The sequence below is a fragment of the Bos grunniens genome, chromosome 27 (genome assembly GCF_055505025.1).
Source record: "Bos grunniens cultivar Pamir isolate PY7600 chromosome 27, Bosgru_T2T1.0, whole genome shotgun sequence".
NCBI classification, from domain to species: domain Eukaryota; kingdom Metazoa; phylum Chordata; class Mammalia; order Artiodactyla; family Bovidae; genus Bos; species Bos grunniens.
In genome coordinates, this window is record NC_141191.1 from 32,565,755 (window position 1) to 32,586,759 (window position 21,005).

Below are 21,005 nucleotides of genomic sequence, written 5' to 3' on the forward strand. Positions count from 1 at the left end.
CAGTTGGAAAAGCATCTGCCTGCAATGCAGGAGACCCAGGTTCGATCCCTAGAATGGGAGGATCCCCTGGAGAAGGACATGGCAACCCGCTCCAGTATTCTTGCCTGGAAAATCCCATGAACAGAGGATCCTGGTGGGCTACAGTTCATGGAGTCACAAAGAGTCAGACATGACTGAGTGACTAATACTTTGCACTTCAGCCAGCCTTAGTTGGCCAACCCACGAAATCCACAGACCTTTTTAAAAAATTGACAGTTTTCGCACGAATGACTTTTCTTTGGTACAGAATCCAACCTCAGATCAGATGTTGCATGTAATTGTTTTATCTCTTAGTCTCTTTACTGTGCAATAGTTTCTCGGTCTGATTTTATATTAGTAACTGTAAAACTTTTGAAGCATAGTGACCAGTTATTTTGTAGTTTAGATATCAATCTGGGCTTTTGTGGTATTTCTTCCTGTTCTTATTTGACTTATACTTTTTTTTTTTTTTTGGATCGTGCCACACGGCTTGTGGGATCTTAGTTTCCCAACCAGGGATGGAACCCAGGCCCTTGGTTGTGAAAGCATGGAGTTCAAACCCCTAGACCACCAGGGAATCCCTGGATGGTACCTTTTTTAGGAGCAACACAGAGGTAATAATTGTGACCTTTTCTATGCTTTATCTTAGAAGGCCCATTATGTCTATTTATCCCATTGTTGGTGAGGCTAATACGGGTCATTTGGTTATTAGCATGCCATTTGCCACATTTTCCCACTGTAAGGTTATCCTTTTTCTATCTGTAATTGAGATGTTACCAGTTTCCCTTTATACTGTTCATTTGAAGCTGTGTACTCATAATACTTTCGCCCATCAGTTTTAGTGTTCATTAATGACTCCTTCCTCACACAATTATATTAATAATCTGTTGTGTACCAAATGGTAGTTTTTAAGGTTTCATTATTTCTTCTACATTTGTAGGTTGAAATTTTATGGTAAGAATTTGCTTTTCCCTTATTCCTTATTCGTTTGTTGGTTCATATTTTAATTTGAGCTGATGGATTCTTATTTTATACTTTGGACTAAGTTCTTTTGCTGTCATGATTTATACCTTTTTTCAAAACTACCCCAGATTTGACTGCTAGGAGGCCTCTGCAGTTAGTTGCTGTATCATTTTGAATGTCCCTGTCATTTCTTTACGGGCTTTCCTGTGTTATGGCACCCCCAAGATGTTCCCAGCTCATCTTTTGTTTTCCTTGCTCCAGTCCTGGAATCAGGGCATTTTATCACAGAGTTCTGGTTTCTTTTTATGCAAGAATAATATTCAGAAACCATGATCAAGAGTTAGGCACAGTATTGTCCTGGAGTGCCATTGGCTCCAAGCCCTCTCAGTGAACAGAGCTAGACAGTGAATGAGCAATGTGTACACACACACACACACACACACACCTATATTTATGTTTGTGTCTACATGTCTGTATCATTATATAAAAGTCCATGAGTTTATACCAATACCTCTTATATCGATCCAACATAACAGAATTCATCTTTTCCTTATTCCTTATTTGTAACAGCCTTCTTTTCCAGTGAGTAGGCTGGCTCTCATTATCCATGATATACTTAATTATTTAATCAATCCTAGAATAACACAAGATAGATTGGAAATTGCTAGCCTATATCCTTGTGAATATAAACCTGTTATTTTTGTGCAGTTCTTTGGTTTTTAAAAAATTATTGACGTATAGTTGATTTCCAATGTTGTGTTGAATTGCTGCCGTACAGCAAAGTGACTCAGTTATGCATGTATATATGCTTTTCATATTCTTTCCCATTGTGGTTTAATCACAGGATGCTGAATATGGTTGCCTGTGCTGTATAGTAGGACCTTGTTGTTTATCCATTGTATTTATTTATATAAGAGTTTGCATTTGCTGATGCCAAACTCCCACTCCATCCTTCCTCCACCCTTCTTGCCCCTTGGAAACCACAAGTCTGTTCTTTATATCTATGGGGCTGTTTTTGTTTTGTAAGTATGTTCATTTGTGTCGTATTTTAGATTCTACTTGTAAATAATATCATATGGTATTTATCTTTCTTTGTCTCACTTACTTTGTTTAGTATGATAATCTCTAGTCCCATCCATGTTGCTACAAACGGCATCATTTCATTCTTTTTAATGGCTGAGTACATTTATACACTCTCATATATCTAGCAAAAAAAAAGTACATTTATATATATTATATATAAGAAATGCACATACATACATATTTAAAGGGTATTTTTTGTATGTAGCATTATTTGTAATTGCAAAAAAATGGAAACAACCTCCATATGCCTACAGAGGAGAGAGACCAAATTAACCACTGTACATTGTACGTTCACACAATGAAACGCTATGTAACCATAACGTAAATGAAGAAGGTTTCTATGAACTGAGTTGGAGATAATTCTGAGACACATTGTTAACTAAAGGGAAAAATATACATAAGGAGAGGGTGTGAGCGGGAAGCCCCTGGAGTACATTGTGTCTCCAACACTTTCTTTCCCTACCATTTTTCTGTCCAAAATTTTTCCTTCAGAGGATTCTCTTTAGCTTGTAGTTTTCATACAAAAAATAAAAAGAGCAAATGTGAAGGGCAAAGTGATGATGCAATAACACAGTTACCAGTCACTCACAGTCCAGGAGATAAACTGTTGGAGAATTGCCCTTGGTCAAAGAGGAAAGGAAAAATTCCTGCAGTACTCAGCTCTGAAGACATGGGGAAGGGATCTCTGGTGGGAAATAGAGTTGTTGTGTTAAGTATTGAGTTTTTCTTTCTGGACACCAGCTAGGTGTAGGCAATGCTTTGCATGTACTTTACGGGGTAAAATAAGACGTTAACAGGCAAATAACAGTACAGATGCCCTGATCTAAAACTTGAAATGTTTCAACTGTAGTTTATATTAATTAGTCAATTAAAGAACTATCCTCAGTTTGGGGGCAAGAAAATACAACAAAATATAATTGAATCTCTAGGCATAATAAGCCAGTGGAACAAGAACTGTATCATTTCACGCTTTATTCTCTACTCCCAAAATATCATGCTTTTGGGTGGGGTGGGGAAGAAAAAAAGGGGAAAGAAGAGGTGACTCATACATGGGCTCCTAGGGCACTTGACCAAAATGTACTCACGCTTGGAATTAAATTGCCTTTTAATTAACCAATTGCATTTTTTCTCCTAAAACAGGCAGCGATCTAGTGTGTGGGAATGCACAGACTGGTAGAGTAGACCCTCCATACCTGTGGGCTCCATGTCCATGGTTCCTCATCCATGGATTCCAAGGGCCAACCGCGTATTTTCTCACTCTTTGTTCCTCTAACCTTTGCGCCTTCTTTAATGGAGACACTGATGAACTTCTTCCACTTTTCCCTAATGTTCCATCTCCCTCTGGCTTCATGCTCATGCGCTTTACCTGCTTCCCTCCCCCCAGCGCACACACGAAATCACTCCTATTTTGACTGATTCGTCTCCATCTTCAGCTTTCACTTAGATGTCATTTCTCAGATAATTTTCCCCAAACCTCCAGAATTGGTGAGGTTTTTCTGTTACGTATTGTTTTGTCTGTTCTTCTAGAACTCTTCCTGTATTTGCTTACATAAATGTTCATTTCCCCTTCTTCTAAGGTCTTTGAATACCAAAGCTCTGTCTGTCATCTACCTCTGATTAAATCCCCCTAGAGCAGTATTTCGGAGAAGGCAATGGCAGCCCACTCCAGTACTCTTGCCTGGAAAGTCCCATGGATGGAGGAGCCTGGTAGGCTGCAGTCCATGGGTCGCTGAGGGTCGGACACGACTGAGCGACTTCACTGTCAATTTTCACTTTCATGCATTGGAGAAGGAAATGGCAACTCACTCCAGTGTTCTTGCCTGGAGAATCCCAGGGACGGTGGAGCCTGGTGGGCTGCCATCTATGGGGTCGCCCAGAGTCAGACACGACAGAAGCGACTTAGCAGTAGCAGCAGCAGCAGCAGCAGAGCAGTATTTGGGCTTCCCTGGTGGCTCAGGGAAGGAAATCGCAACCCACTCCAGTATTCTTGCCTGGGAAATCCCATGGACAGAGGAGCCTGGCAGGCTGTAGTCAATGGGGTTGCAAAGAGTTGGATGTGACTGAGCCAATAACACTGGTGGCTCGGGTGGTAAAGAATCCTCCTGTAATTCGAGATACCTGGGTTCGATCCCTGGGTTAGGAAGATCCCATGGAGGAGGTCATGGCAACCCACTCCAGTATTCCTGCCTGGAGAATCCCATGGACAGAGGAACCTGGTGGGCTATAGTTCCATGGGGTTGCAAAAAGTATGGCAAGACTGAGCGACTAAGCACAGCACAGAGCAGTATTTACCACCCATCATGTATTTACTGAATGAAAGGATTCACAAATGGCCCAGCAATCCAAGATGTGAGGTAATGTAAACCATAGGTCCTCCTTCCCTTGAGTCCTTTAGAGTCTATAAATATAATGTATTGAAAAACAGTTAATGAAAGACAACAGGGTTATTAAAGCATGATTACCATCATTTAAGATATAGTACATATTCTATTTTTTTTCCCATGGTAGACAGCTTGGTAAAAAGCCTAATCACCTAAGATTAATGGAAATTATTTTCATAGCTCATGTCATAATAGAGATCATTAGCCTGGTGCAGTCTCCTTTTGTACAGCTCCAAGAAGGAAAAGATTAATAAAATAATTTGAAATGTAGAGCTATTTGATGTGCCTATAGTGGCTATAATTTAGTTAGTGGAAGTAATAGCAGACTGCAGATCTATTGACTTAAAATGGTCCTAGTAATTTTTTTGCTGCAGAACTTCTTAGAGCTTGTCATATATTCCTCTTTACTGTGAATCTTACAGAGAATACTTTTTATATTTGTTTATTTATTGAACTGCACCAGGTGCTAGTGACTGTAATGGCATGTGGGATCTTATCCCTTGACCAGGGATTGAACCCAGGCCCTCTTCATTGGGAGCATGAAGTTTTAGCCACTGGGCCACCAGGAAAGTCCCCAGAGAATATATTATACAGCATTGCCATAATGATCATGGAGCAGTTTTTTTTTTCTCCCCATAAATGAGCATCTTCTAGAATTAGTGATTATTACTATGTGTCTATTATCTGTCAACTGATTATCCATCTACCTATCTACCTACCCATTAAGAGAATTACTATTGAATTCTTACCTGTTCCTTTCTCTCCCCATGTTTTTATGCCCTTCTGCAATTTCTTTCTGCCATTACACTTTTTCCCCCTAACTTCTAATTTCTTCCCTGTATCAAAACAGAAATAGTTCTCTTTTTGGGGGGAGATAATACATTATTTTTAAATTAATATTTATTGGAGTACAGTTGCTTTAAAATGTTGTGCTAGTTTCTACTGCATAGCAAAATGAATCAGCCACACATATACCTGTATCCACTCCCTTTTGAACTTCCTTCACATTTAAGTCAGTACAGTGCACTAGCGAGTTCTCTGTGTTACACAGTAGGTTCTTGCTAGTTATCAATTTTATACATAGTATCATAGTGTATGTATGTCAATCCCAACCTCCCAATTCCTTCCATTCTCCCTTCCCTTCCCCATTGGTATCCATGCATTCGTTGTCTACTTCTGTGTCTCTCTTACTGCTTTGCAAATAAGACTATCTGTACCATTTTTCTAGATTCTACATATATGTGTTATTATATGGTATTTGTTTTTCTCTTAATGAAAAAAAGAATGTTTCAGATACAGTGTACTTGTCAGTTACAACAGGAACCTCACCCTCCCCAGCTGATAACCTGATCATAAATGGATTATGTTGGGGGCCCATATATGTGACAATATGTCCCTATACTTTTCCGGCAGAGGGGGGGAAGCATTAATAATTATTAGAAATGTAGTAAAACTGTTGAATGTTCACATCTCAACTATAAACTCTAAAATATGTCACTTCTGATTCGATAGCAGTATAAAAGAGCAAATAGAAATATAGGGAAGTCAAAACTGAAAACAAAAATATATGGCATTAGTCAGATGACATCCATAAAACAAAGAGGCAAGAAGGGTGAATTTATAATGGTGGCACTTTGGGCTATGGGAGCCTTGAAGTTTGCTTTCCCGGGCTTGTCCCACCAAATGAACCAAACCAGTTAATCTTTCTGTCGTGCGGTGTGACACGGAAGAAAAAGGTTGGCACTGGAGTCATTTACAGTACCCTCTGTACCTTCTGTCTCGCTGCCTTATTTGTTTCTCCCCTCTCTCTCTCTGCCTCTCTGTCCTTTCCTCTGTTTTTAATTTATCAACAAGCTGGTGCTCACAGGTGCAACCCTCTACTTTTGCTTTACACTGGAAGTGATGGTTCAGTGATGTGGTAGAGCTCATGGGAAGACAAAACAGTCACCCCATGACTCTTCAAGTTGCAAACTTTCAAAGATGCAAGCGTGTGTTCGCATGTCCGGTCACATAAGTTAGTTCACGCGTCTGGTGTACATTGTCCCGTGTGTTCATCCTCTACAGGTGCTTGTGATTTGGTGTACTTTGCTATACAGTACGGTGTAGAGTACACGGGGGCAGTACCTTCATTTCTAGCCCAGGATGTCTGGAAGCAAGAGTAAAAGCAGCGGTGATGTAGCTGGTTCTGCTAAGAAGCTCCAGCTGTTGAGTACCATGGTACTTTTCACGGTACTGTAAGATTAAGAATGTTTTATATATATGTTTTTTGTGTATTATAAATTGGTTACATACAGTACAGTACTATATACTTGGTTGTGTTAGTTGGGTACTTAGGCTGACTTTGTTGAACCTCCACACAGATTGGACAAACAAACACGCTTTTGGAATGGAGAGCGTTCATACGTAGGGAACTTACTGTATTCCCTTGAGTAGTCAGGCCATAGGGCTTTTGAAAGTGATTTCAAGTATATTCACACTTAAGAGGATAGCGCTTTTACAGTTAAGTGGAGAACCCTAATAGAGAGAGGCTGTTTATGCAGAGGTTGGCCGGTACGCTCACTCCCTTGTTTTTTTTTTTTTTGCCTCTGTCAGAGAAGGCTTTGTCTGTATTAAGTGTGTACATATAACGTCTGAAACATTTCCACGTCTTAGTCCAGTGGTGCTGAGTTCTGTTGGCTGCGTCCATCCATAGATGGATCCTGGAAAACTCTTCTTTCTCTTCTGGTTTGATTTTGTTGTTTGCAAACAGCTCCCCTGGAAACAGGCATGATGGTTGCTGCGGGATGGTATGTATATATAGACAATTCCAATTTCCCCTCTATTTTTGTCTTCTTTATTTGCCTCAGAATAAGCTATAATGAGCAGACCTATGTCTCTGGTGCTTTTGTTTAGTAAGGATTTCATTAGGACTTTCTTGCCATGCTTTCACTGTATGTTCAGGATTTATCATCAGTGGCATAAGGATACATTTTTCTGGGTGGCAGTTTTGTATCGTTTTGCTTTACATTTGGAATGTCTCTTCTTCCTTCTTTTTGTTTCTGACTCTTAAAGGGTATTCCAGGTATGTTTCCCTTTCTTCATTTTTCTTAAAGCTTGAGACCAATTCATGTTTTAAAACTTTATTTTTTATTTTGTATTGGGGTATAGGGGGTTAACAGTGATATGAGAGTTTCATGTGAACAGTGATGGGGACTCAGCAATACATACACATGTATCCATTCTCCCCCAGTTGAGACCAGTTTAGAGAGAAACTTTTAATCCAGAGTTTCTAAGAGGCTAACATGCCTTGTGAGGAAGAAACCTTTTTCTAGTTAAACTGTATCTGTGGTCTTCCTAAAATGACCTGGTGAAATGTAACTCTGACGTAATCTGTAGTGTAGTAGTATAAATACTCTGTATCAACTATGACTATTCATTTCCAGAAGGGTTTTCAAATTGAAAATTAAAAAAACAAAAAAGCTTGGGTTTCTGTCATGACATATGGCAGAATGCTAAAATAAATAAAAAATATAGTTTGTAGTAACAGATGGATTTGAACCGCACTTGGATCTGTTGAATACTTTTTTAAATATTTAATTTACAATGCATCTTTAATATAACATTTAACTAAGTGTTCTGTCATATTCTTTTTAAATGTATGCAGTCTTTTCAATGTAATTGTGTCTAGAAAATTTCAAAAGAATATTGAGTGTTGAAAATTAAAACTGTCTCTGAAGGAAAAAAAAAAACAGTAATTTTCCTGAGATTTTTATGGTTCCCTTTTATTTGCACTGCTCAGAATGTTGTATATTTTTTTTAAACAGTCTGTCAGCCTCTTCTTTATTTTCAGTTTGCTGAAAAAAATGGAACCAAACAATGAAAGTAACTTTTAGTCAAGAAAATCAAACATACATGCTGAGGCCATTGAATCCATTCTGTTTGTTGAGATGGAGCCAAATACTACAGTAGTTTTCTAGTAGAATTACGGTTGTGATATAACCATGGTTACTATCCTTCATGGAGATAATCTGAATAAATGAAATCACTAAGAAAGTGATAAAGCAACTTAATCAATCACATCTAAAGAGAGCCAATGAAAAATTCTCTAGAGCTAACTTATAATGTATCTTTTAAAACATTTCATGCAAAATATATTTTAATTTTTTTTTTTCCCCAAAAAGAGTGTTAGTAAAGATGGAAAGGGTCAGTAGCGGTTAAGAGGTGTTCTGCTTTATACTTCATGCATTTGTGCTGGTCAGTAAGTTTACTAGAGATTTTCCATAAGATCTAATGGAAAAATCTGAATAAACTTTTTTGACCAACCCAATACTTTCTCCATTGGACTGCTATACCTTGGTCATGACTTTAACACCTCGGTCCCATTAGTGTAGAAGTGAGAAATATAGAGCTGTGTTCCAGGCCAATACTTATTAAACACTTTCTTCCCTTGCATTTGATGATACTCTGTATTTGGGCATGTGATAAGTCGACCTTATCATTAAAAAGAAAATTAGGTGTTAAAGACATAGAAAGCTTATTGAGGAATATGTCTGGAACTCAAGCCTTTGTCTAGTAAACACCTGTTATAAGAGGGAATAACACTGATTGTGGATCTATTCTTTCCTGGTTTGGTAAGTGAGCCTTGAACCTCGTTCTGATGTCTTGTGTCTTGATAGCTGTTGTCACCGTAGAAGACACATACTGGACAGGAAGGCTGGTCCAGGTCATAATTCTTGAGATCTGTGTCTCTGGATATTTTGTGTACATCCTTTTAGAACTCTGGATCCTTGAGCTTTTTTGTTGATAGTTTTTCTTTTTTGCCCCACTGCGGTAGCACTGGTGGTATAGAGCCTACCTGCCGATGCGAGAGACTAAGAGACAGGGGTTTGATCCCTGGGTGGGGAAGATCCCCTGGAGAAGGAAATGGCAACCCACTCCAGTATGCTTGCTGGAAATCCCATAGACAGAGGAGCCCCAAGGGCCACAATCCAGGGGTCACAAAGAATTGGACACGACTGAAGTGACTTAGCAGACACAGTGTATTATGGTATTTCTGCATAGTGTCCCATTAGGAAGCAGATGTTCAGAACTGAAAACAGTTCTAAAACCCTTCCTCGTAGCTATGACCTGTGGGCTTATGGTTCCTTTGAATGGAATGAGCAAGGAAGAACAATGAATTGTTGTCTAACTGGGTGGGTGAGGAGGAATCATGATGACATAGTGTTAACTACTCTTCTGATCTTTTATCTTAGCCTCTGATCTGAGTCTGCTATTTCTTTGTCTCTTCCTGCCTTCCCAGACCATTTGATAACAACTATAATAAATCATGTAACACTTGCTTTGGCACATCACTCGTTTTTGACTCTTTGATACCATGTTAATCTTGTCCATTTTTAAAGATTTTTGTTTTTGATGTGGACCATTTTTAAAGTCTTTATTGAATTTGTTACAATATGGCTTCTGTTGTTTATTTTCTGGTTTTCGGGCAGAACCCAGTAAGGTCTGGGATCTTACTCCCTGACCAGGGATTGAACCTGCACACCCTGCATTGGAAGGGGAAGTCTTAACCCCTGGACTGCTAGGGAAGTCTCTTAGGTGATAATACACTTAAACAGGGAAGCAGATGGGCTTTCCTACTGTAGCCATTGTTTGCTAGTTGATGCTGAAACTTCAAGATGGAAAAGAATACCTAAATGGGAAGGAAATCCAAAAGACAGGGAAAATGTGTATACGTATGGCTGATTCACTTTGCTCTACCATAGAAAACACATCATTATAAAGCAACTGTACTCCAGTAGGGATTCCCTGGTGGCTCAGAGGGTAAAGCGTCTGCCTGCAATGCGGGAGACCTGGGTTTGATCCCTGGGTCGGGAAGATCCCCTGGAGAAGGAAATGGCAACCCACTCCAGTATTCTTGCCTGGAGAATCCCAGGCTCCAATAACAATACTCCAATAATAATTTTTAAAAATATGTATGGCTGCGCTGGATCTTTGGTGCTGCTCGCGGGCTTTCTCTAGTTGGAGAGAGCGCGAGCTACTCTCTAGCTGCAGTGTTAGGGCTTCTGGTTGCGGTGGCTTCTCCTGTTGCGGTCCCTGGACTCTGGAGCACTGGCTCAGTACTTGTGTATGGGCTTACACATAGCTGCCCCGAAGCACACAGTTCTTCCTAGATCAAGGATTGAACTGGTGTCCCCTGTGTTGCCGGGTGGATTCGTAACCACTGGACCACCAGAGAAGCTGCTTCCAATGACAATTTTTTTTTTTTTTAAAGGAATATGTCCCCAATTTCACAGTGGGTCAGACAGGCTGAATATTTTCCATTCACCCATCCCCCTCGTATTTTCTTTGACTGAATCATTTCTTTGCCCACACCAGTGAGTGCCCAAAGAGGTTTCGTCCCAGCTCCAGTTGTTTAATTTATGTGCCAGGTAAGTGGTTCTCTCTGCCCTGTCCCCTCCCTTTCTCTCACATGGGCTAACTTACATAACCTTTCCAGAAGGATAACCTCTCCTCTTGTATTTCTTCAGTGGCTCTATATGTAACAAAGAGTGACTTCACTAGGAGGACCAGCCTATCCCGATTCTAAGGAACATCAAGTGGCGGTGCCGCATCTCAAAACAGTTGCACTCTTGAAACGAATAAGGGTCCAAAGTGAAATGAATTGTGAGTTATTTGTGCCCTGCTGTTCAGTGACATTAGCGCACCATATGGTGCTACGCTGAATGATTCCAGACATCCTGGGAAATGCTACCTACTCCACAGTACAAAAGGCACTTCTTTAAAAAATACATGTAGCAATAAAGTCTGGCCATGTTTATCCTTCTTTTCTCCTGTCAGGCATCTTTTTTTTTTTTAATTTTTTATTTTTAGCACAGCTTTTATTTTCTGGTTAATAAGCATCCCAAATTATGAAGCAGCACATTTGTCCTGCTTGCCCTGGGCTACCCACCTGAGCTGGTGAACGTTTCATGTCTCTCTCGAGTGCAATAAACCTGACAGTTCATATAGCCGGGGTGGGGTCCCCTGATAAGGTAGATAATGTTGTTATTTTGAATGTACCCTGTCCTGAGAATGTTACCAGTGTTGCACTGAGGTTACCTTATCCCCAAAGAGACTTTGAGGGTTGAGAGAGAAGAGATGACAATCAGCTATTGGCAGTTGTACACTATTTGAAAGTTTAAACCCCAGGGTAGGGACTTTCCTGACAGTCCAGTGACTGAGTTTGCCTTCCAGGGCAGGCTGTGGGTTTGATCCCTGGTTGAGGAGCTAAGATTCCACATGCCTCGCAGCCAAAAAAATCAAAACATGAGACAGAAGCAATATTGTAATAAGTTCAATAAAGGCTTTACAAGTGGTCCACATCAAGACATCTTTAAAAGAAGAGGAAAAGCCCAGAGTTAACTCAGAATTCACAAGTCTAAAGTCATCTTCACTTTTATTATAGATATTATAGGGGAAAAAAAATAACACTGATGAATACATCAGTACAGACTCACCTTTATCTCATTTAAGCTCCAGAAATCAAACTGACTTTTTCTTTCTCCCCTGTGCTTTACTTTTCAAAATGGGTTGGGAATTATTCTGTCTTAGGGGAAGGGATCAGCAAGTATGTGATAATGTAGATTTACAAAGCTGGGCTTTTCTTAATACTATGTATTAGCTTCTAAAATACTACGAGCTTTCCAGAGAAATTATAGGGGTTTTTTGGTGACATACTCATCATTTTATGTACGTCTTCAATGTGTATTGATGATACTGCGTTTCACTTGGAGAAATTACCACCTCACCTATTCTTGGCTTCTACCATAAACCGTTCCTTTACTGTTTAGTAGAAGTAATTCAGTTAAATGATGACAGAAAGTATATCTTTTAAATTGAGTTTGTCTGGTGTTCTGAGCCAGGTGTCCGAGGAGGATGATGTAATGTTTGGAATGGAAAGTTTCTCTTGTCAAAAGAAGTTGTAAGAAAGAATTATAAGTCAGAATGAGTCTGTGAAGGGTATTTCCCCATTTCTGGTTGAAATCTGTCTCCTGAGAGGTTCCAAGGAGGGGCTATGCAGCTTAAAGAAGACATAAAACTTTTATGTCTAAAGAATTGGCTAAGGATGGTAGAGCTTGGTTGGGTCCATGAAGAGACAAAGCCAGAAGGATGCTGTTAATAATTAGCATCCTTGATCCCTCTCTACTTCCTTCCACCCACATTCCCATTCCTGTTGAGCATCAGCAAACTCCTATATTTGTTACATCTCAAGAGGATATTCTGAATTCTCATTTCAGTTATATATAATTTTCCTCTACATTCTAATAGATTGCAGACCTACACCAAAGTCTTCATTGGTTTATACCCTTTGTGAGGGAAGTGGGGTTGGTGACAGTTTTGGATTGTAGAATTTAAAACATGGAACACAGTTATTGCTGTGTGATACATTGAGAATTAAATGCTCTCAGCTTTATCTGAGATTCTTGAGGCTCAACTTTAATAAGGAGGTAAGATGTGTTTTAATTAGCTTAGCAGATCATATTTTCACCTAGAAATGAACCTCCTATGAAACATGAGAAAATTTATTTTACTCTAAGGAACTGATTATTCTTTTTAAAACCTTTTCTATATTGCTTATTTTCATCATTGAATTTTTTTTATCATGTATACTGTAAAGGTGGAATTTAGCTAAAGATTGTATCTGAATTATTAGAAACTCATGAACAGTTCAAAGTAATGAGATTGTCTTATAAGGGAAATAAGATAATCACAGTGTAGAATGAAAAAAAAAAAAAGCTTTATTTACATGTGAGTTTAGACCATCTCTACCACCGTGAAACATGAGAGGAATCAAAGCTCTGAAAGTTTGCTTTGTGGGCAGGACTGAGTACTTAGCACAGAGTATTTAAGGTGAAAGATGTCTGTTACCCACACGTGTTAAAGGGACCAGAATATTAGTATGAGTCATTAAAGTATGGCTTACTAATGTTTCCTACCTTGATACACACACTTGCTGGGTGCTGGTGAAGGAGAGATGAAGAAAAAAGTACACGTGATGTGAAGGTATTCAGTTCAGTCGCTCAGTCGTGTCCAACTCTTTGCGACCCCGTGAATCGCAGCATGCCAGGCCTCCCTGTCCATCACCAACTCCCGGAGTTCACTCAGACTCATGTCCATGGAGTCAGTGATGCCATCCAGCCATCTCATCCTCTGTAGTCCCCTTCTCCTCCTGCCGCCAATCCCTCCCAGCATCAGAGTCTTTTCCAGTGAGTCAACTCTTCACATGAGGTGGCCAAAGTACTGGAGTTTCAGCTTACTCTTTTGTTGACCATGATGGCTACTCCATTTCTTCTGAGGGATTCCTGCCCGCAGTAGTAGATATAATGATCATCTGAGTTAAATTCACCCATTCCAGTCCATTTCAGTTCGCTGATTCCTAGAATGTCGACATTCACTCTTGCCATCTCTTGTTTGACCACTTCCAATTTGCCTTGATTCATGGAATGCCTGACATTCCAGGTTCCTATGCAATATTGCTCTTTATAGCATCGGACCTTGCTTCTATTACCAGTCACATCCACAGCTGGGTATTGTTTTTGCTTTGGCTCCATCCCTTCATTCTTTCTGGAGTTATTTCTCCATGGATCTCCAGTAGCATATTGGGCACCTACTGACCTGGGGAGTTCCTCTTTCCATATCCTATCATTTTGCCTTTTCATACTGTTCATGGGATTCTCAAGGCAAGAATACTGAAGTGGTTTGCCATTCCCTTTCTCCAGTGGACCACATTCTGTCAAATCTCTCCACCATGACCCGCCCATCTTGGGTTGCCCCACGGGCATGGCTTAGTTTCATTGAGTTAGACAAGGCTGTGGTCCTAGTGTGATTAGATTGACTAGTTTTCTGTGAGTATGGTTTCAGTGTGTCTGTCCTCTGATGCCCTCTTGCAACACCTACCATCTTACTTGGGTTTCTCTTACCTTGGGTGTGGGGTATCTCTTCACAGCTACTCCAGCAAAGCTCAGCCACTGCTCCTTACCTTGGACGAGGGGTATCTCCTCACTGCCGCCCTTCCTGACCTTCAACGTGGGATAACTTCTCTAGGCCCTCCTTCGTCAGCGCAGCCACCGCTCCTTGGACATGGGGTTGGTCCTCCCAGCCGCCGCCCCTGGCCTCGGGCATGGCGGCGTGGGGTAGCTCCTCTCAGCCACCGCCCCTGACCTCGGATGTGGGGTACCTCCTCTTGGCTGCCTAGTAAATACAAAATAGCCTTGTAATTAGGGTACCATATCAGCCATTGAAAAAGGACAAAACAAGACAGGATGAAGAGATTTACAAGTGATAAATATATCAGCAGACAGACTTAATGGGAAGCTTGAATGGGGTTGCTTTTTTCTTTTTTTCCTTGTATAAATGCTAAGTTTTCTTAACAAAGAAAGGACACATAAAATACAATCCTTTAAATGTTAATATGTGTGACCATGAAAATAAGAAAAGCAGTTTTATAACACTTGTACTGTTAGCATAACAGACACCATTGCTTCTGTTAACAGCCTCTGATAGCATGTGCCTACTCCCTTTGCTAGGTGTAAGGAACAATTTCCTCTAAGAGTGCAGCATAACCCTTAAATAATCTTTTATCTTTGAAGTTACTGATACAACCTCCAGAGATATTAGCACCTGTAGAAATTAGAGATAGTCAAGAAACCCTCCTCCCACAGTTGAACTTTTAGCTAAGAAAAAGAGAAAACTTGCACAGGAAAAATAAACAACTTACAGTTGAGTCTGTGCGGATTGATGGTGAAAGTTTGTTGCTGAATCACGCAAAGACGCTGGGATTCTTGGCCTCCGGAGGAGAAGAATTCAGTCCAGGGCCAGAGACAAGGCTTGATTGCTCAGAGCTTTTGTGTAATAAAGTTTTATTTAAGTATAAAGGAGATAGAGAAAGCTTCTGACATAGACATCAGAAGTGGGTAGAAAGAATACCCGCTGGCTAGTGTTAGCAATGGAGTTATATACTCTCCAATGAATCCAGAGAATGTCTGGAGGTTGTAAAGACCTCACCAGACCTACTCCCATAATTTACATTTTAAGATAGCAGAATTAGCCAGAAGGTTTAATCCAGAGACTGTCCTCAGGCATGATACATTATTGTTATATAATCCTTGTAAAGACCAGATCTACTCCCATAATTTACATTTTAAGATAACAGAATTAGCCAGAAGGTTTAATCCAGAGACTGTCCTCAGGCATGATACATTATTGTTATATAGACCTACTCCCATCATTTACATTTTAAAATAACAGGATTATCCAGAAGGTTTAATCTAGAGACTGTCCTCAGGCAGGATACATAATCCTAAGGAATGTGGAGGAGAAAAAAAAAAGTTTGTCCTTTCTTCCTCCTTGAGAATTCCAGACCCCTCTCTCCTTGAGGACCCCTAGACTTCTTATCAACCTGCCTAGGAAATGACACTCTCAGTGGCAAACCAGCCTTTATACAATAATAATTGTGACCAATAAGATTAATGGTAGCAGCTTTACAATCTATATTTAATTTTAACACTGGGAATTTCATTTGTTAGAAATCACCAACATTTTAAGGGAAAGCAATAGAATAAAGAAAGGTCACTGAGAATTTTCTTCTCTAATCCAAACTATTGATTCAGTGAAATTTCATGGAGTTGGCAGTTCCCAAAGCTATAGAAGAATGGCTGGGCTGCTGAATTTGTCCCATTAGTTCAATTGCATTTTTGAAAAGAGGAATTATATTTTTAATCCCCTTAAAGTAGGAGCTCAGGGTGGTATTTGGAATCCCAAATGCTGATCATTTTTAGATTCTCTTGTAATGGGAAAATTCCAGGTGAAACCGCTTCTGTATATGCTCCCATTTCATGAAACTTAGAAGAAATGTGAAAAATTCCTCATAGTTGGTTTTTTGCTAGGTATGGTCTGTATCCTGTTGTGCTGAAGAAGTTTTTCGATTGTGCAGTTTTTTAATCACAAAAAATCTGACCACTTTCTGTCTTAAGTAAAATTGAGATTACAAAAAATGAATTAAAATGTGCTGTTAGTGGAGCTGATTTCCCCAATGGCTCAAGAGGTAAAGAATCCTCCCACAAGGCAGGAGACACAGGCGGTATGGTTTCGATCCCTGGGTCGGCAAGGTCCCCTGGAGAAGGAAATGGCAACCCACTCCAGTATTCTTGCCTGGGAAATCCCATGGACAGAGGAGCCTGGCGGGCTACAGTCCATTGGGTCGCAAAGAGTCGGACATGACTGAGAATGTGCACACAGATTAGTGGAACTGAAGTACTAGAAGCAGAGCATACTGTACTGTTTTCATGGGGGATTCCTTTGATTTGGTGTGACCATGGTACCATGCACTTTCTCTTGGTACTAGGAAGTATGTAGATGCCAGGGATGGAGTGAAGATGGGCACATATGAATATTAAGCCCCTCCTAAAAAGCCCTCTGCTGGAAAAACTTTGCTTCTCATAACATCATGAGAGTGGGCTAGAGAGAGTTTCTGCAGAATGAAGTGTATTTGATGAAGAAAATGGTGTTGGCCCATGAGATGTCCTTTCCAAGTCAGAACAAACATAGGGAGCTATAGTGAGTTAGACCCAAGGAGTGGTGGTTAGTGAGCTTAGCTGGGAAGAATTCTGGGCTAAGAAGTTCCAGTTAAATGTGTGTGAGTAAGAGTGGCTATTTCGAGGGGAAGGAGGAAAGGTATATGCTTTTTGACAAGTGTGTGCCATTGATATAAAGAGGCATTTGATGGAAATAGGTGAAAAGACTTTTTTGGTTCTCCTTGGAAGTTATTCTTCAACTCCACGCACTTTCAGAGACTCCTCAAACAGGGCTTGGGCTCTGTTCAAAGCCTTCTAAAATGTGGTCCCAACGTGCCTCTGTAGTATTCACTTGCTCTCCAGGGTGGTCTCTGGGTTCTATAACCATCCACCTTCTTCCGTAATCTCTGTTTATAGTATTCCATCAGCCAGGAACACTCACTCCCACCCCACCATCAATCCCCATACTTACCATCTTCTGTGGGCAGCAAAAACCATACCTTTCTCATAGAAATGTCTGAACTGCCTCATTTCATAACACTTGTCTTCTTTTCTACATGACCTTGGGTAAACTGAGGTGGCTCTCCACTGAGTGCTTTGCTGTTCAGTTGCTAAGTTGTGTGTCTGACTCTTTGTAACCCCATGGACTGCAGCTTGCCAGGCTCCCCTGTCCTTCACTATCTCCCTGAGTTTGCTCAAATTCATGTCTGTTGAGTCAGTGATGCCATTCAACCATCTCTTCCTCTGTCGCCCCCTTCTGCCCTTAGTCTTTCCCAGCATCAAGCTCTTTTTCAGTGAGTTGGCTCTTTGCATCAGATGGCCAAAGTATTGGAGCTTCAGCATCAGTCCTTCCAATGAGTATTCAGGATTAATTTCTTTTAGGATTGACTGGTTTGATCTCCTTACAGTCCAAGGGACTCTCAGGAGTTGTCTCCAGCACCACAGTTTGAAAGCATCAATTCTTTGATGCTCAGCCTTCTTTATGGTCCAACTCTCGTATCTGTATGTGACTACTGGAAAAAACATAGCGTTGACTACACAGAATGCCGGCAAAGTGATGTCTCTGCTTTTGAATACTCTGTTTAGTTTTGTTGTAGCTTTCCTTTCAAGGAGAATGGGCTTTTTAATTTAATTGCAGCAGTGACTATCCACAATGGTTTTGGAGCCCAAGAAAATAAAATCTGCCACTGTTTCCATTTCCCCATCTATTTGCCATGAAGCGATGGGACCCATGAGCTTCGTTTTTTGAATGTTGAGTTTTAAGCCAGCTTTTCTTTTACTTTTCTTTTCTGCATGACCTTGGGTAAACTGAAGTTGCTATCCACTGAGTCTTTTGCTGTTCAGTCACTCAGTTGTGTCTGATTCTTTGTGACCCCATGGACTACAGCATGCCATTCCCTGTCCATCACCATCTCTCAGAGTTTGCACAAACTCATGTCCATTGAGTCAGTGATGCCAACCAACCATCTCATCCTCTGCCGTCCCCTTCTCCTCCTGCCTTCAGTCTTTCCCAGCATCACAGTCTTTTCTACTGAGTCAGTTCTTCCCATCAGGTGGCCAAAGTATGGGAGCTTCAGCTTCAGCTTCAGTCCTTCCAATGAATATTCAGGGTTGATTTCCTTTTGGATTGACTGGCTTGATCTCCTTGCTGTCCCAGGGGCTCTTTTATCTCTCCTTAAATATTTCTTTGTGTGCCTATCATTTTCTCCAGGGAGAGGTGAGGCTTTTCTGTAAAAGCACCACATGCTGTATCATTTTGTCTCTTCCTCAGATCACATGCTTCCTGGTGCCTGATTGCCCAGCAGATACTTTTTGTTCAACCACAGGGATCATTGCAGACCTTGATCACAGCACCACTTTTAGGCATCCAGCCCGATCTGGGGCCTAGGAGACCTTTGGAAGGGAGATGCTATCAGACAGAACCTGCCCAGACTCAGGCATGGAGTGACTGTTGTCCTGTGCTGTGGAACTCAAGTGTCCTATTTGCATTGGAAATCTTCCTGGAGCCTGTGAACCCAGCTCACACTGAGAACAGCTTCCTGCTGAGCCCAGCGGGTACACAGGAGAGTGAGCGGTGTGCCTCTGTGGGTCCTGGCTTTGGGGTCATGAAAGCAAGAGTGTTTCTGTAATTGCAACACAGCGGGAAAGCTCCCTGGGTCACCTTTCCTGACTGGGGACCGCAGCCTCCTGCCAGGCAGCCTGGGACTACATTAGTAAACCTCTGTAGGACCACAGGGACGGCTGGAGTGCCTTTGATTCATCTGCCCTTGTGCCTCTGGTTTATCTGTGTTTACTATAGAAAGGTAGTGATATTTACCGGCGGAGCTCCAGGTGGGCCAAGGGAAAGATATTCCATATCTGTGGACACTGCAGGGTCCCTGGGACATGGAGGGTCACTTTTCTGAAGGATTTAGCAACAAGGTCGCATCTGGCCTTTTTTAAAAAATGTGCTTTTCTTCTGAGCCTGTCCGTTTGCTCTGAGCTTTGAGTTTTCCTCCTGAGAGAAGTAGTCTGTCTCTCTTTCGTATACTTTGTTTCTGTGTTCCTTTTTTTGAGGTGTGTCCTTTATTTTCTCAGCATATTACAGGCACTCCAGGGTCATCCAGAGCTCCTGCTGCTTCTGTGTCATTCTTGCCAGAGCTCCTTGTATCATATTTGTTGCTTAGTGATTAGGTGATTAGGATCACTTCTAGCAGCTGCTGTCTCCTCACTCACTCCCTGTCCATCTCTACTCTGAAACATTTAGTGTGTTTGTAAACAAACTTTACTATGATGATCAACTGGCTGGCTTCATAATCCTGTAATTACACACAAGATCCTTCGTAATCCACAACTCCTTGCCTGTGATATCTTGTGATAGCCTTTCTACAAGGGCATACACATGTGGTCCTTAAATTGTTCAGTTACCCGGTCTTGTCCCACCCTTTGTGACCCCATGGTCTGCAGCATGCCAGGCCTCCCTGTCCTTCACCGTCTCCCAGAGTTTGCCCAAGTTCATATTCCTTGCATTGGGGGTGCCATCCAGCCATCTCATCCTCTGATTCCCTCTTCTCCTTCTGCCCTCTATCTTTCCCAACATCAGGGGCTTTTCCAAAGAGTCATCTGTCTGCATCAGATGACTAAATTACTGGAACTTCAGTCAGCATCAGTCCTTCCAGTGAATATTCAGGGTTGATCTCCCTTCAGATTGACTGGTTTGATCTTCTTTCTGTCCGAGGGACTTTCAGGAGTCTTCTCCAGCACCACAGTTTGAAGGCATCAATTCTTTGGTGCTCTGCCTTCTTTACAGTCCAGCTCTCACAACCATGCATGACCACTAGGAAGACCATAGCCCTGACCATACGAACCTTTGTGGGTAGAGTAACATCTCAGCTTTTCAACACACTGTCTAGGTTTGTCTTCGCTTTCCTGCCAAGAAGCATTCATCTTCTGATTTCACGGCTGCAGTCACTGCAGTGATTTTCAAACCCAAGAAGAGGGAATCTGTCACTACTTCCACATTTTCCCCCCTCTATTTGCCATGCAGTAATGAGGGCTGATGCCGTGATTTTAGTTTTATTTTTAAATATTTAGTCTTAAGCCGGCTCTTTCACTCTCCTCCTTCACCGTCATCAAGAGTCTCTTTAGTTCCTCTTCGCTTTCTGCCATTAGAGTGGTATCATCCCCATGTCTGAGGTCCTTAAACACACCTCCTTAAATACAGAATGAGCTGAATGGGTGCTGTTTTCTGCCAAAACAAGGTGTTTTCCCTAATGACTCTCTTTTCACTTGGCCTCAACCCCTTTGGGTCTCTTGTAGTATTTCCTTGAAGCTTTCAGCCTCCTGCAGGGGCTCCAGGCAAAGCAAAAGGATTTGAGGGAACTGACACAGTTCTGAAGAGCAAGGCCAGTTTTGGGTTTCATATGTCAGGCTGAAAAGGATGGGTCGAATCACACTGGGAATGGAGGCTCCTGTATTTAAGAATCAATGACCAGGCCCCGGCTGTGCTGGTTGTCGCCAGTTCTCTGGCCTGCCAGTCCGGTGACCCAGA

The 21,005-nt window shown here is 41.3% G+C and overlaps 1 protein-coding gene and 1 long non-coding RNA gene across 12 annotated transcripts in view; one reads left to right on the forward strand and one right to left on the reverse strand.

The window, feature by feature from the left end:
* Positions 1–21,005, forward strand: part of UNC5D (unc-5 netrin receptor D) — a 641,211-nt gene that overhangs the window by 145,212 nt on the left and 474,994 nt on the right. The window lies entirely within an intron of this gene.
* LOC147343744 (uncharacterized) lies at positions 7,014–15,333 on the reverse strand. The gene is made up of 3 exons (XR_015155966.1): positions 15,181–15,333; positions 14,443–14,654; positions 7,014–13,765 (listed from the first exon to the last, which is right to left on the reverse strand). It is a non-coding gene; the product is annotated as an uncharacterized LOC147343744 (long non-coding RNA).